Source organism: Hibiscus syriacus, unplaced genomic scaffold (genome assembly GCF_006381635.1).
Source record: "Hibiscus syriacus cultivar Baekdansim isolate YM2019G1 unplaced genomic scaffold, ASM638163v2 tig00112287_pilon, whole genome shotgun sequence".
In the NCBI taxonomy this organism is placed as follows: domain Eukaryota; kingdom Viridiplantae; phylum Streptophyta; class Magnoliopsida; order Malvales; family Malvaceae; genus Hibiscus; species Hibiscus syriacus.
Window position 1 is genome coordinate 40,722 of NW_024063294.1, and position 12,605 is coordinate 53,326.

Here is a 12,605-nt window from a genome sequence, read left to right on the forward strand (position 1 = left end):
GCAAAAGAATTTGATACTCAAATCGAGTTCAATTCAACCAAAAGGTTGACCCAACACGACCTATTATAATTGATACATATTTAGGTATAATGTCAAAAAATACTCTTAATATTTGATTAAATAATCATTTTGGCTCATATTCTTTTTTTAAAGTATTTGACATCTAAATGTTTCATTTTAAGGGAAAACCCCTATCACTTAACTAACTAGTCATTTTAGCTCTTATTTTTGGGAACATTTTTACAACATTTCATTTTAAGATAAAAAGATCATTATTTTGGAGTGTTGACCATTTATTGCCTAATTATTCCCCCCAAAATGAAACATTGAAGAAAAATACTCCAAAGATAACGTGTCAAATTGACTATTTAGAACTTTAGAAGCATTTTTTTCATTATACTCTCTTTTAATTAGATCCCTATTTTACCCAATAAAATTAAAAAAATTATATATATTTGTGTCCGATAGAGTGCAGATTTTTACTTAAAAAATTAAGTTGAGTTTTGGGTCAAATGAAACTTCTTTAAATTCATATTAAATCAAGTTATAGATGTAAGAGTATAATAATAAGGTTATCCAAAAATCCGACTAAAATATCATATTTATACTAAAATCATAAATATATGAATATTTCATGTACACTTCATATAAATATACATTTGAAATATACTAAATGAATTGTATGCATAAATATATATATCAAAATTATATTCATAAATAAATAATATTAAATTTTTAAAAAATCGTTAGTAAAGAAGTGTGTTAATACATCCAATTATCTAACTTAAATATTTGATTCCTTGGAATTTTAAGTATGTATCAGATACGAACATGGTCCAATACAATTATGTTCAACTTTAAACATTTCATTTTCAGTTCTCATAAGTCGTAAAGAATGTAATGTTCAGACAATAACAAAGATGCAAGACAAATTCTATTTGAAGCAAAGTATGCACAAATAACCTTTCACATGAAATCATTGATCCCTTTGCATAAGTCTAACCAAGTCTAATATACGACAATAATCGTAGAAGAGAGAAGATTCTTTACCCTCGAGTCCATCCCGATGATGTCTATTACTTCCGATAAGGTTGTTACACGGACTGCCACCGACAACAAGGTCGAATCCACCAAATCTACTCATCAATTGCTCCAACCGATCACCATTCAGTTCTTGCACATCTGGTATATCAATTAGAGTCCCCCGCTGATTTGTTTGCTCCCACCAACTCCTAACAATGTTTCTACTCAATTTCCGACTTTTCATCTGATACAACAGCCTTCAAAGGTATGCTGAGCTGATAGAGGGCAACCTATGCACCACCGATCCAGAGAAAAGAGACAAGATATTGATATCACCGGGGAACATGTCTCTTAAGACCAAAAGATGATAAGCCACTGTGTCGACCTGAAATAAGTTATTCTATAAGCATAGCACTGTAAGCACGGATTCATATACCTCTAAACCAAAGAGTCATATAAGAAGAGTAAAATTAATAACGGAACCATTATGACATTCATGTACCATAACCATTATTACTTGGGAATTTGGCAATTACAAGAGAAAAAAACAGTAAAAATCACACACCTGGAATGAATTACCAAGCGATTTAGACCTCTCTGTCCGACTAGATCCTCCTCCTCGTGTATGGTTTTTGGGGAAACCAAGAAGCATTTCCACCTCATCAGGTTCAAGTGGAACAACTTCATTCCTTCCAACCCATACCAGATTCCATTATCTGCACTCATCAAAAAAATACTTCTAGACACTCAAAGGTGGTTCATCGTCATAAGCTTCAAGAGCCTTTCGGATTCTTTCTGTCAATTTGGCACTTGTTGTACATGTTTGTAAACAGTTCAACTTTGTTCTTGGATCCTAGGAAGGCCACTTCTTTGTCAATGGAAAAGCTTCATGTATGATGCGTGGAGGAAACGGAACAAGAGGACATCTGTTCTCAATTGGCAGATTATGAATATAGCCTTTTTCCGTGCAGCAACACAAAAATACTTCGAATCTACAAACTCTGGCGCTACATCGTAAACGTACCGTGACATTTAAGTCCAAACTCCTACCGGAGCAAGTGCCACGTTCTCACAGTAGAAATAAGGAGGCGAATAGCATCTTCTGGAAGTGTTCTTTGAGTTATCAGATCTGGTTCGGTAGGAACCCAAAACCAATTATTGGATTTGGAAGACTGCATGATCATCTTCATTGAGAAGCTTCTTTTCAAACTTCATATGCTTCTTCTTTTTCCACAAATCATAGCCTGAGTTTCGTCTTTCCTTGTAATTGCGGTCATTGCAGAACGGCTTCTATTTAATTGGATGGAAGGTGTGAGTTTAACCAAAATAATATGCGTAAAACTACATCAAATTGGCAGATACTGCAACTTAAATGCAAAATTGCAAGGAAAAGCTACAAAGATTTACAAAGAGAATTTCAAGTTTGAATTCATAGAAAGGGGAAAGAAACTACCCTATCTTCTACTGGAAGAAGTGCGTCAGCAGCCTTAGCCATTTGAGCAGCACATATAAAATCTATCAACTCTGCAATTAATGAATCCGGACCTGCATTATTTAAAGAGTTAATTTAAAGGTACAATCTGAGTGTAATAACTACATCCCCTCTTAAAAGGCCCATGATACCACCTCAAAAGTTTCACAAACATCTCTTATAAAGATTGAAGCCAAAGTGGCATTGAAAGTTCATTGTTGAAAACTAGAGTTAAAAAGTACACTTGGGTTTCCCTACAAGTACAGAACTTTGTGTCTGTAATCTATGAGTTATTGGGAGTTCCATTTTGGATACATTATGTTCCGTGGTGATATCTCACATCTATTAAGTATTCTCTTTCATGTGGTCTTATATTCGAGTTAGGTCCTTCGCATTTTACCAATTGATTATAGTATAGGTTGGATACTTTACAAGGAATTGAAGCTTAGGTTGTGTTATGTAGTTCCTCATTCGAAAAAAAGAAACCACTCACCACATCTCTCCATGGCTACTGAAGCCTCAGCCTCTGAGTACCCCATTTTTGTCAAGTATAACAGTTTACTCTCCTCATCAGAATCAGGATTCAGATTTCCTAGAACATAGAAATATGAAAAACAAAAACTCAAATAAATGATCTACAAGTAAAATGAGATAAAATATTCTGTTAATAATTAGTCAGTAGCTAAATTATAGCATCTATAGAAAATGCAAATCAGTGACTAAAGGTCAATTTGTAGCATTCACGTGGCTATAAAAATTAAAGCACAACTTCAATTTTTAGAATTAAATTTTCTCATAGTATTAACGGATGGTGATTTTGAAAATGTTTGCAAAGTGAACAGATAAAATAATGGATATAACATTAAAAGTTATATACCTCAGTCTCAGAAGAACTATTGATATCTGTGAAATAATCCAGAAAACTCCCTTCATAATCAGATGAGTAGTTATCAGAATCAACATGTTGCTTGGGAGCAGACTTTTCAAGAGCTTGCAAATTTTAAACTAATCATTAAATGATATAACAAGAGGAGAGTAAACGACTAATTTGCATGTATAATCCAACAACTCGGAAAGACAATTCTATTTGGGAAGGATTGGCAAATATCACCTGAAGCACTGTATGTGTAGTCTTGCTATTGCATCAAAATCAAGATTACTGTTCATATAAATTGATTTCTCTCCCACAGAAAAGTATGTTTCAGAAATAGCATTCACTAAAAACAAGGTACAGGTGTACAACTTACTGAATACGTCAACAGAGTCTCTAATATTATATCTGTATTTCCCTCTCCTGAAAATGGACAAGATTATAGATAAAGAAGTTGAGATGAATATTGATGTCTAATGAAACAAGAAAGGACCATACTATTTTATTTAATTGCTTTGATAAACATTTCTTCAGAGAACCCCATCCCTACAAAATGGTCAATCAACTTGGAATTGGAAGAACTGGCCAATGAGCTTGCCTTCAAACCAAAACGGGAAATCAAGGATTAATAAATTTATGAAATCAACAAGCTAACGAATCAATGATTTAACAGTGAAAATTCAGCCAAGAGAATATGCAGCAACTTTCTAGCATCAGAGTATATGCAACTAATAAGCATCATTAGAATACGGCATATGCAGTAACTCACAGAATACTGAAGTAGAGCTTCGAGTATCAAGTTTGAGTTCTCCTCCCCTGGACAATAGTAAAGCAGAATTATAAATGGGCTTAAGATTTAAATTTATTCTCCAAGTAGAAAAGACCTATAAGCTTTACCATTTTCCTCAATTGCTTTTGCAACAAGTTCCTCAGAGAACCCCATTCCAACAAAATGATCAATTAACTTGGAATTGGGAGAATCTGCAGACGAGCTCACCTTGACAAGATAAAAGTTAATCATGAGTTAGTTATGACATTACTTTGCCCCTTAACCATAATATTCCTAGAGAAGTTACAAGTAAAGCATGGGAGAGAAGATAATCTGCAAAAACAGGTATTCGAAGAATAATTGGGGTAGACACCAAAGTCAAAAGACCTGAACTAAGTGAATGGAACATTTTCATTGCTAAGGAGGCAGAGGATGACATTTCAGAATGCCAAAGAAAAATTCAAGCTTCTAATGTAAAAAAGAGTTTAGACTTCAGACTAAAGCAGTACATGAGATGAAGATGCAGAATTACAGAAACCTCTAGTAACAAATGTCTGAATGGTCAATGCACCATTTTCTCATCTAGTTCACATAAGATCTCATCAATTAATATCTCAAACCAAATGTGCATTGTTTCTTTGAAAATTGCAAATGAAACATAATTCAATCATAGACAATCCTTATAATCACAAAAAAAATCCTCTTAAAATCTAAACTAATACAGAAACTGCAATACTATTCTAGAATGCTGCATAAAGTAATTACTTATGAGCATGTACCTCCGTTGTGCTCAAAACAGCTGACACTCCTGAGCTAGAGGAGATGGCATAATTATCTATTTCCAGTTCATCTTCAGTATCCGAGTCAAAATTATCAGCATCACCACCAGAACTATTTCGATCCTACAAAAATTACATATAACATCATGATATCAAATATATATAAGATTGAATAATAATAGAACACTAGTTTCCCTTTGTTTTAACCAGCCAAATAATGCAACTGAACCTAGTTCATAACCGAGGATTTGTCAAGAAATACCACAAGAATAAGAATGAAACAAAAAATTAAATATAAATGATAAAACTAAAAGAGTACCATTATTTCCCTTGAGCTTTAGTACAGCCCAAGAGCAGGTTCTTAACCTGTAAAAGAGACACATGAAAACATATCAGAGCCTATGTTTTAAACAATATATCAACAACCAATCTATGCTTAAGTTAATTCATGCCGCATATATGGAATTTACCATAAGGGAATGAAACTCAAATACTCTGTACAACAGTAACAGCAACGAAAAGCTACCCAAGGTTTTTTTTTAATTGACATAGAAACAACCACATCCTTAGTAACATATGAAGTTCAAGGTACATTTCCACCAATCTTCACAACCAACAACTAAAAATGCAAGATGCTCAAGTTTCAATCACTGGATCAAGTTAAAAAGAAAGAGAAAAAAAGAGGCTTAAAACCATCAGCATCATCAATAGCTTAAGCATTTCCCTGAAAAGGGCATTATCCACCACAACAAAGTAAAAGTTTCTGTTCATTAACCCTAACTTCTAGATTCAGGTTATAATTTACAACCATAATACTCTCTTCTTGCATCTTAAGAAACATGGCAAATCATTTCCATCCGAAAAGAACTAATAAATTTATTAGAATATATTCATAAAAAGGGGAAAACATAACAAGTACTCATAAATCACATTTTTATTTAAAATATATCGTTATTATTAGAGTTAAAAACAACAAAATTAGCATGAAATTCAACGGATAAATAAATTGTTCTGAAAAAAGATACTATGCTTAAATTTAATCTACTCTTTCCGGAGAAAACTGAATAAGAAAAAAAACGCTGACAAAAAAATTTGTTTCTCGGCAGCCAAACAGAAAGCACGAAAAGAAACGCATCAGATAAACGCCTAACCAGTACAGAAATCAACGGAAACAAACAAACAGTAATTTCAACTATAATCAATTAGTTTCACGCAAAATAAAAAATTAAAACGAAAACAAAAACATCACAGATTCAAAGACGATTATGTTAATATGATACTGAATCCATGTAAAAAATTAAATTAGATAGAGCCTTATTCTCATATGTATAGAGAGGTAGTATAATTCAATATCAGATTAAGAGCAATTTTCGTGGAGATTTTTGAATTATGAAATATCTTTCGTTTCGTTAGATTCAATATTACGACCACAAGATTAAAAAATAAACAATTAACAAGAACAGCAAAGTTAAAGCATGATATATATATATATATATATATTATCAAACAATGTAGATTTTCGTAAATGGCAGTGATTTGACAGTAAAATAAAATGAAAACGAGGAGACGAATATAGAGGGAATATAGAGGGTTTGAGGGCGATTTTCCAAAAAATCATTCTTACTTACTCATTTTTTTTGTCTGACACCGTTTAGATTATATTTTTTGATTTAACATCTTTTTGTAATAAGAAGCATATTATGTTGATCAGTCACGTAGAGTAAAGCGCGTTCGGTGTCAATTTTGTAAATATTTTTAAAATAATTTCTAAAACATAATTAATTTCTTTTAGGGTGTTATTTGTGTAAAAATATCAACTTTATTTATTTATTTTTTGTGTGTAAAAAAATATTATACATTAAAATCTTTAAATATTCTTTTACAAATTATTTTATAACTCGATAAATTTTGATTTTTGCATGAAATTAAATAATACGTATAATCTAGTATAAAAAATTTTTGATGGTAAGTATTTTAAAATATGAATAATTTTATCAAAGTTTTATAACTATTATTTCTTTTTCAAAATGATGATGATAATAAATATTTTATAATTAAAAAAATTATAAATTTTATATATTTTTGAAAAAAAAATTAACATTATATTTTTTTGTATTGAATTTTATTTATTTTTAATTCTTTTTTTATTACATTTTTATACTTTTAATTACAATTGATAGATCAAATAAATTATTATTCATTTTTTAAAAAATCAACAAAATGCAATAAAAAATAATTAAATGTGAATACAATTCAATAAAAAAGAATATAAAGCTAAAAAATCACCTCTTTATTTAAAATATTCTTTCTAATATTAATTTTAAAAAATATATAATAAATATTAAATTCTAATTTTATTAAAAATGAATAAACATTATTAATTTTAAAATTTTATTTTAATATTTTTTATATTTTAAAATAATTAATTTTAAAAGTCAAATTTTTCCCAAAAATATATAAAATTTATAATCCTTTTAAATTATAAAATATTTATTATCATCATCATCATTTTGAAAAAGAAATACTAGTTATAAAACTTTTATAAAATTATTCATATATTAAAATACTTACCCTCAAAGTTTTTCTATAGAGAAAATAACATCAGTGACCGAAAATACCTTATAATATACGATTTAACCAACTTTTTTTGGATTTGCCAAAATGACCAACAAAATCGCAACGCGAGCTCTAATTTTTCAACTCAGTTTTCAAATTCGCAACGCGATTTTGAAAAATGTGTTGCGATAGTTAAAATGTGTTGTGATAGTTAAAATGTGTTGCAAGAGTTTGAAAAACGTGTTGTTGCGATAGTGAAAAAGTGTTGCGATAGTGAAAAATCCAAAATAAGTTTACATTTTAACTATTTCAAATTCACGTGGAGTTTGAAACAATAAAGAATGTGTTGCGATAGTGTATAAGATTCCCAAGCCATTTGTAAGATCTTAGTTTGAAACAATAAAGAATGTGTTGCGATTGTATAAAAGATTCCGAAGTGTTGACAATGCTCAATCCCACATGGTATTGGAAACACTATTAGGAATGGGTATTTAAGGCTTGGATTTCCCCTTCCTTGTTGAGTGGAAGAGAACAAGGGGACTCTCGTGCACCGCCGCCGTCCCGTCTCGGGTCGGGTCGGGTAGGATTGTGGTTGTGGTTGTAGTAATACGTGTTTTCGACACGTCCGCGAGGATATTATATTTTTAGAGAAAATTATTAAGAAACAAATGCAATACCACCAGTTGTTGCGATTATGGAAAATCGCAACGCGAACTTGGACTATCGCAACGTGAACTTGGACTATCGCAACGAATTTGGAAAATCGCAACGCGAACTTGGACTATCACAACGTGAACTTGGACTATCGCAACGAATTTGGAAAATCGCAACGCGAACTTCGACTATCGCAACGAATTTGGAAAATCGCAACGCGAACTTCGACTATCGCAACAAATTTGGAAAATCGCAACGCGAACTTCGACTATCGCAACGAATTTGGAAAATCGCAACGCGAACTTCGACTATCGCAACGAATTTGGACTATCGCAACGTAAACTTGGACTATCGCAACGAATTTGGAAAATCGCAACGCGAACTTCGACTATCGCAACGTGAACTTGGACTATCGTAACGAATTTGGACTAACGTAAATTTGGAAAATCGCAACGAATTTGGAAAATCGCAACACGAACTTGAACTATCGCAAAATCGCGTTGCGAATTTGGAAATTGAGTTGAAAAATTAGAGTTCGCATTACGAATTTAAGATCGCATTACGATTTTGTTGGTCATTTTAGCAAATCCAAAAAAAGTTGGTTAAAATCGTATATTATAAGATATTTTCGGTCAATGAGGTTATTTTCTCTTTTCTATACTAGATTATATGTATTGTGTAATTTCATGCAAAAATCTTACAATTGATATATCAAATAAATTATTATTCATTTTTTTAAAAAACAATAAAAATACAAAAAATAAATTAAAAATGAATAAAATTCAATACAAAAAGAATATAAATTCACTTTCTTTTCAAAATATATAAAATTTATAATTTTTTAAATTATAAAATATTTATTATCATCATCATTATCATCATTTTGAAAAAAAATACTAGTTATAAAACTTTTATAAAATTATTTATATTTTAAAAATATTTACTCTTAAAGTTTTTCTATACTAAATTATACATATTGTGTAATTTCATGCAAAAATTAAAATGTGTCGAGTTATAAAATAAATTGCAAAAGAATGTTTAAAGATTTTAATGAAGAATTTTTTTTTTACACACAATAAATAAATAAATAAAGTTGACGTTTTGATGCAAATATCACCCCTAACAGAAATTAATTACATATTAAACACCATTTTAAAAATATTTACAAAATTAATATTTGAGTGTTTTACACGTTTAGCAAGGCGAGCTTCAGGGGACGCGCCTTACCCCACATAACGTAAGGCGTGCCTCTTGCAAAAGGCGTTAGATCAAAAAACATAATCTGAACAGTGACTGACAGTGAAAATTAATTGGTAAGAGTGATTTTTTTTTTTTTTGGAAAATCGCCGGGTTTGAGTATGTTTGGTGTGCGGGAATGGGATTTTTCTCGAGGGACAGTGAAAATAAATTAACTTTTTGTTTGAATAATTAGTGAAAATAAATTAAAATAAAATATGACACGTCATACTTTCCGTTTTATCGGTAGATAGCACGGAATCGTCGTGCTGCTCGTGGTAGTTGACGTTTGGTTTTGTAAACAAACCGGCCAATGGCTATCCTTTATATTTGAATTAATTTTTTATTATAATAGTTATTATTTTATAAAAAATTTATTGTATACCGATTTAATTAGTAAAATATTAAAAAATGGTTATGTTAAGTAAATGATATCAAATGGAATTAAAATAAGTTAAACATGTTTTTGATAATTTTGATATATAAATAATATTTAATACTTTAAATAAATTTTAAAATTATATTTGAATTAAATATTTGAATACATAAAAATTTTCTAATCTTAACAACTTGATATTTCTCTTCAAATACTTAAAAGTTTTTGTCAAGCATTAGAAATAATTTTAGAATAATTTTTTTTTAAATATATTGAACTTTAATCGAGTTAAAAGTGATTTTTCAACATTGAAGTATGATACTTCAAGAATAGTATTGACATTATTCATTCAATATCGATGCCATAACGTTTCCCTAACAGCTCAACGATGAGTGAGAGCGGTTCGACTTAAAAATTTAAGTTTGAATGGGGTGTAATTTGATTTTGGAACATTTTGATTTGGAGTCGTCATCGACCTTTGTGTAAGGTATATCGAATACTTAAAAATATCATTTTTAACAAAATTTTAGAAAAATAATTTTAAAGATAAAAATTGGTCTGCGTTTAACGAAAGATTCATTTTTAAGAGTTCAAGAGTCGATTATATGTGGGGAAGGATGAGGACCCCCACAACGTCCAAAATTAGTACCTTAGCGATTATGTAACGTTGCCTAAATATTAGAAATTACAAAGTCGAACACATATTTAAATTATGATCCTTTTGTTTATTCAAATTTATTTTGAAATGAGTGAATTTTATTAAAATGTTTTTGACTTAGAAAATGACTTAATTCACATGAATTTATTTTTAAGAGGATGCCCTTTTAATTTGAAAAAACAACAAAGATCGTCATTCTTTAGAGTTAGGATACTATCTCGTCAATTCGTCAAACTAAAATAATATTGCCTTAAAATTTATTGAAACCAAAGTATGATAACATATAACAAATGCAATAGAAGCAACAGTTAAAGAGTAAGAATTACATATGAGTTACCGTCAGATCTAAATTCTATGGTTCAGTTCATGATGGGTTCTAAAATAATACTCTTAACTCAAAATTAAGGGAAAAGAAATTACAGGTGAAAAGTGAATAAAGAAAGTGTTTGATGAAATATGTAGTGTATGATAAATGTTTTTGTTTTGTTTTGTTTTGTTTTGTTTTGTTTTGTTTTGTTTTGTGCATGTAGATTTAAGCATATCACTTGACTTGATGGTTGGGTTTTGGGATTCCATTCTAACAACCTAAGTTCAAGTCATCACAAAAGTAAATTTTGTTTTCTTACATTTAAACCAATGGGATAATGACATATGTCATTATTTCATTGGAAAAAAATATTAAATAAAAATATTTTAAAATTTTTTAAAAAAGTTAATGACATGTCATTTTGTCACGTCAATACTTTTATTTATGACTAACTGTTTCTATCCACGGATGAGTCTTTTTGGTCGAAATTGAAATGTTAGGGGTTAAAGTGATCCCAAAAAAAAGAATAGGGACCAAAACAAATGTTTTGTTAAACGTTAGGAGCAATTGTTAGTATTATGCCAAAATAAAATTAAAGAAAATGGCAATTAATGTATTTTAGAGTTTTATTAGAGTGAATTTTTGAGTTGTTTAATGAGAGTTGCACAATCATAACCTCTAATATTATTTCAACCTCGTAAGAATTTTTTTTTTCTTTTATGTTTGTAATTTTTTCATCAAAGACAATTTACATAAAATCTTAATATCTTCTTTTATTGTGCTATTATTATCTTACTGTTATCTTATAATAAATAATGTCACGATAACAAATGTATATTTTTATTGACGGTTTACTCAGGATTATTTTAAAAAGATTAAAGCTCATTGAACACCCATATTCGACTCCTATCATATGTATATTATGTTTGAATTGACTCAAGATTTTATCCTAATTTAAATCTCTCATAAGAATGATTATTTTAGTTTGACTCTAGGCACATTTCATTTTAATTATTAGTTTAATTATGATTTGTAATAATTAATATTAATTTAATATATTTGAATCATATGAGATATATTAATTGGTTGATTGTCAATGATGCTTATATTGTTTCACTTTGTGTAAGTTCGAATTCTAAGATTTAGCTTACAAATGTGATACCTATCTACTTAACCAAAAAATATATTTGTATTATATTATTTCTAATTGTGATTGTATTTTGTACTTGTAACTTAAGAAGTAATTATGAGTAATTTTGTTGTTTAAAGGAGGGAATAGAGGTGTATCCATGTGACAGAAAGTTGGGTTTACTTTGCAAACAAACATCATTAACCCAATAGGCTGTGTTGTTTTGCATCTACTTTTTCATCCTAATCCAAATATTAGCCACAAATTTCATATGTGGCTGAGATTTAATCATTTTTTATTCAATTTAAGCAATTTGGTTGGCCACTAAAGCAGGCCAAAGTTCCCATATAATTCTACAGGTAATGTTTAATTCCTAAATTAAAGTGTTCATCCGATTAATTTTTAAATGGGATTTCTACAGTAAATTTGAGATTTCTCGACGTCTTCAAGGTTAACCAGATTTTTGGATTGTTTATTGGGATATCTAGGCGCCTTTGGAATCCATGAAAAAATTTGGTTTTTTTACACAAATATTACCTTAACATAAATTAATTACTTGTTAAGCACTGTTTAAAAATATTTTACGGATCTAGTAAATTTTTAAATACTTTCTATAAATTTAATCATATTTTGTTAGTATTTTTTTAATTATTTTATTATTTTATTTTATTTTTTTACATTTATAAAATGGAAAGTGGTCCTTGAATAATTATATTCGTATTTCTCGGCTTTTAAACTTTTCTACAGTAAATTTGGGATCTTCGGCGTCTTCAGGG

The 12,605-nt window shown here is 29.6% G+C and overlaps 1 pseudogene; it reads right to left on the minus strand.

Moving 5' to 3' along the window:
• Positions 1–906: 906 nt before the first annotated feature.
• On the minus strand, positions 907–6,148 carry LOC120177404 (annotated as a pseudogene).
• Positions 6,149–12,605: the final 6,457 nt, after the last annotated feature.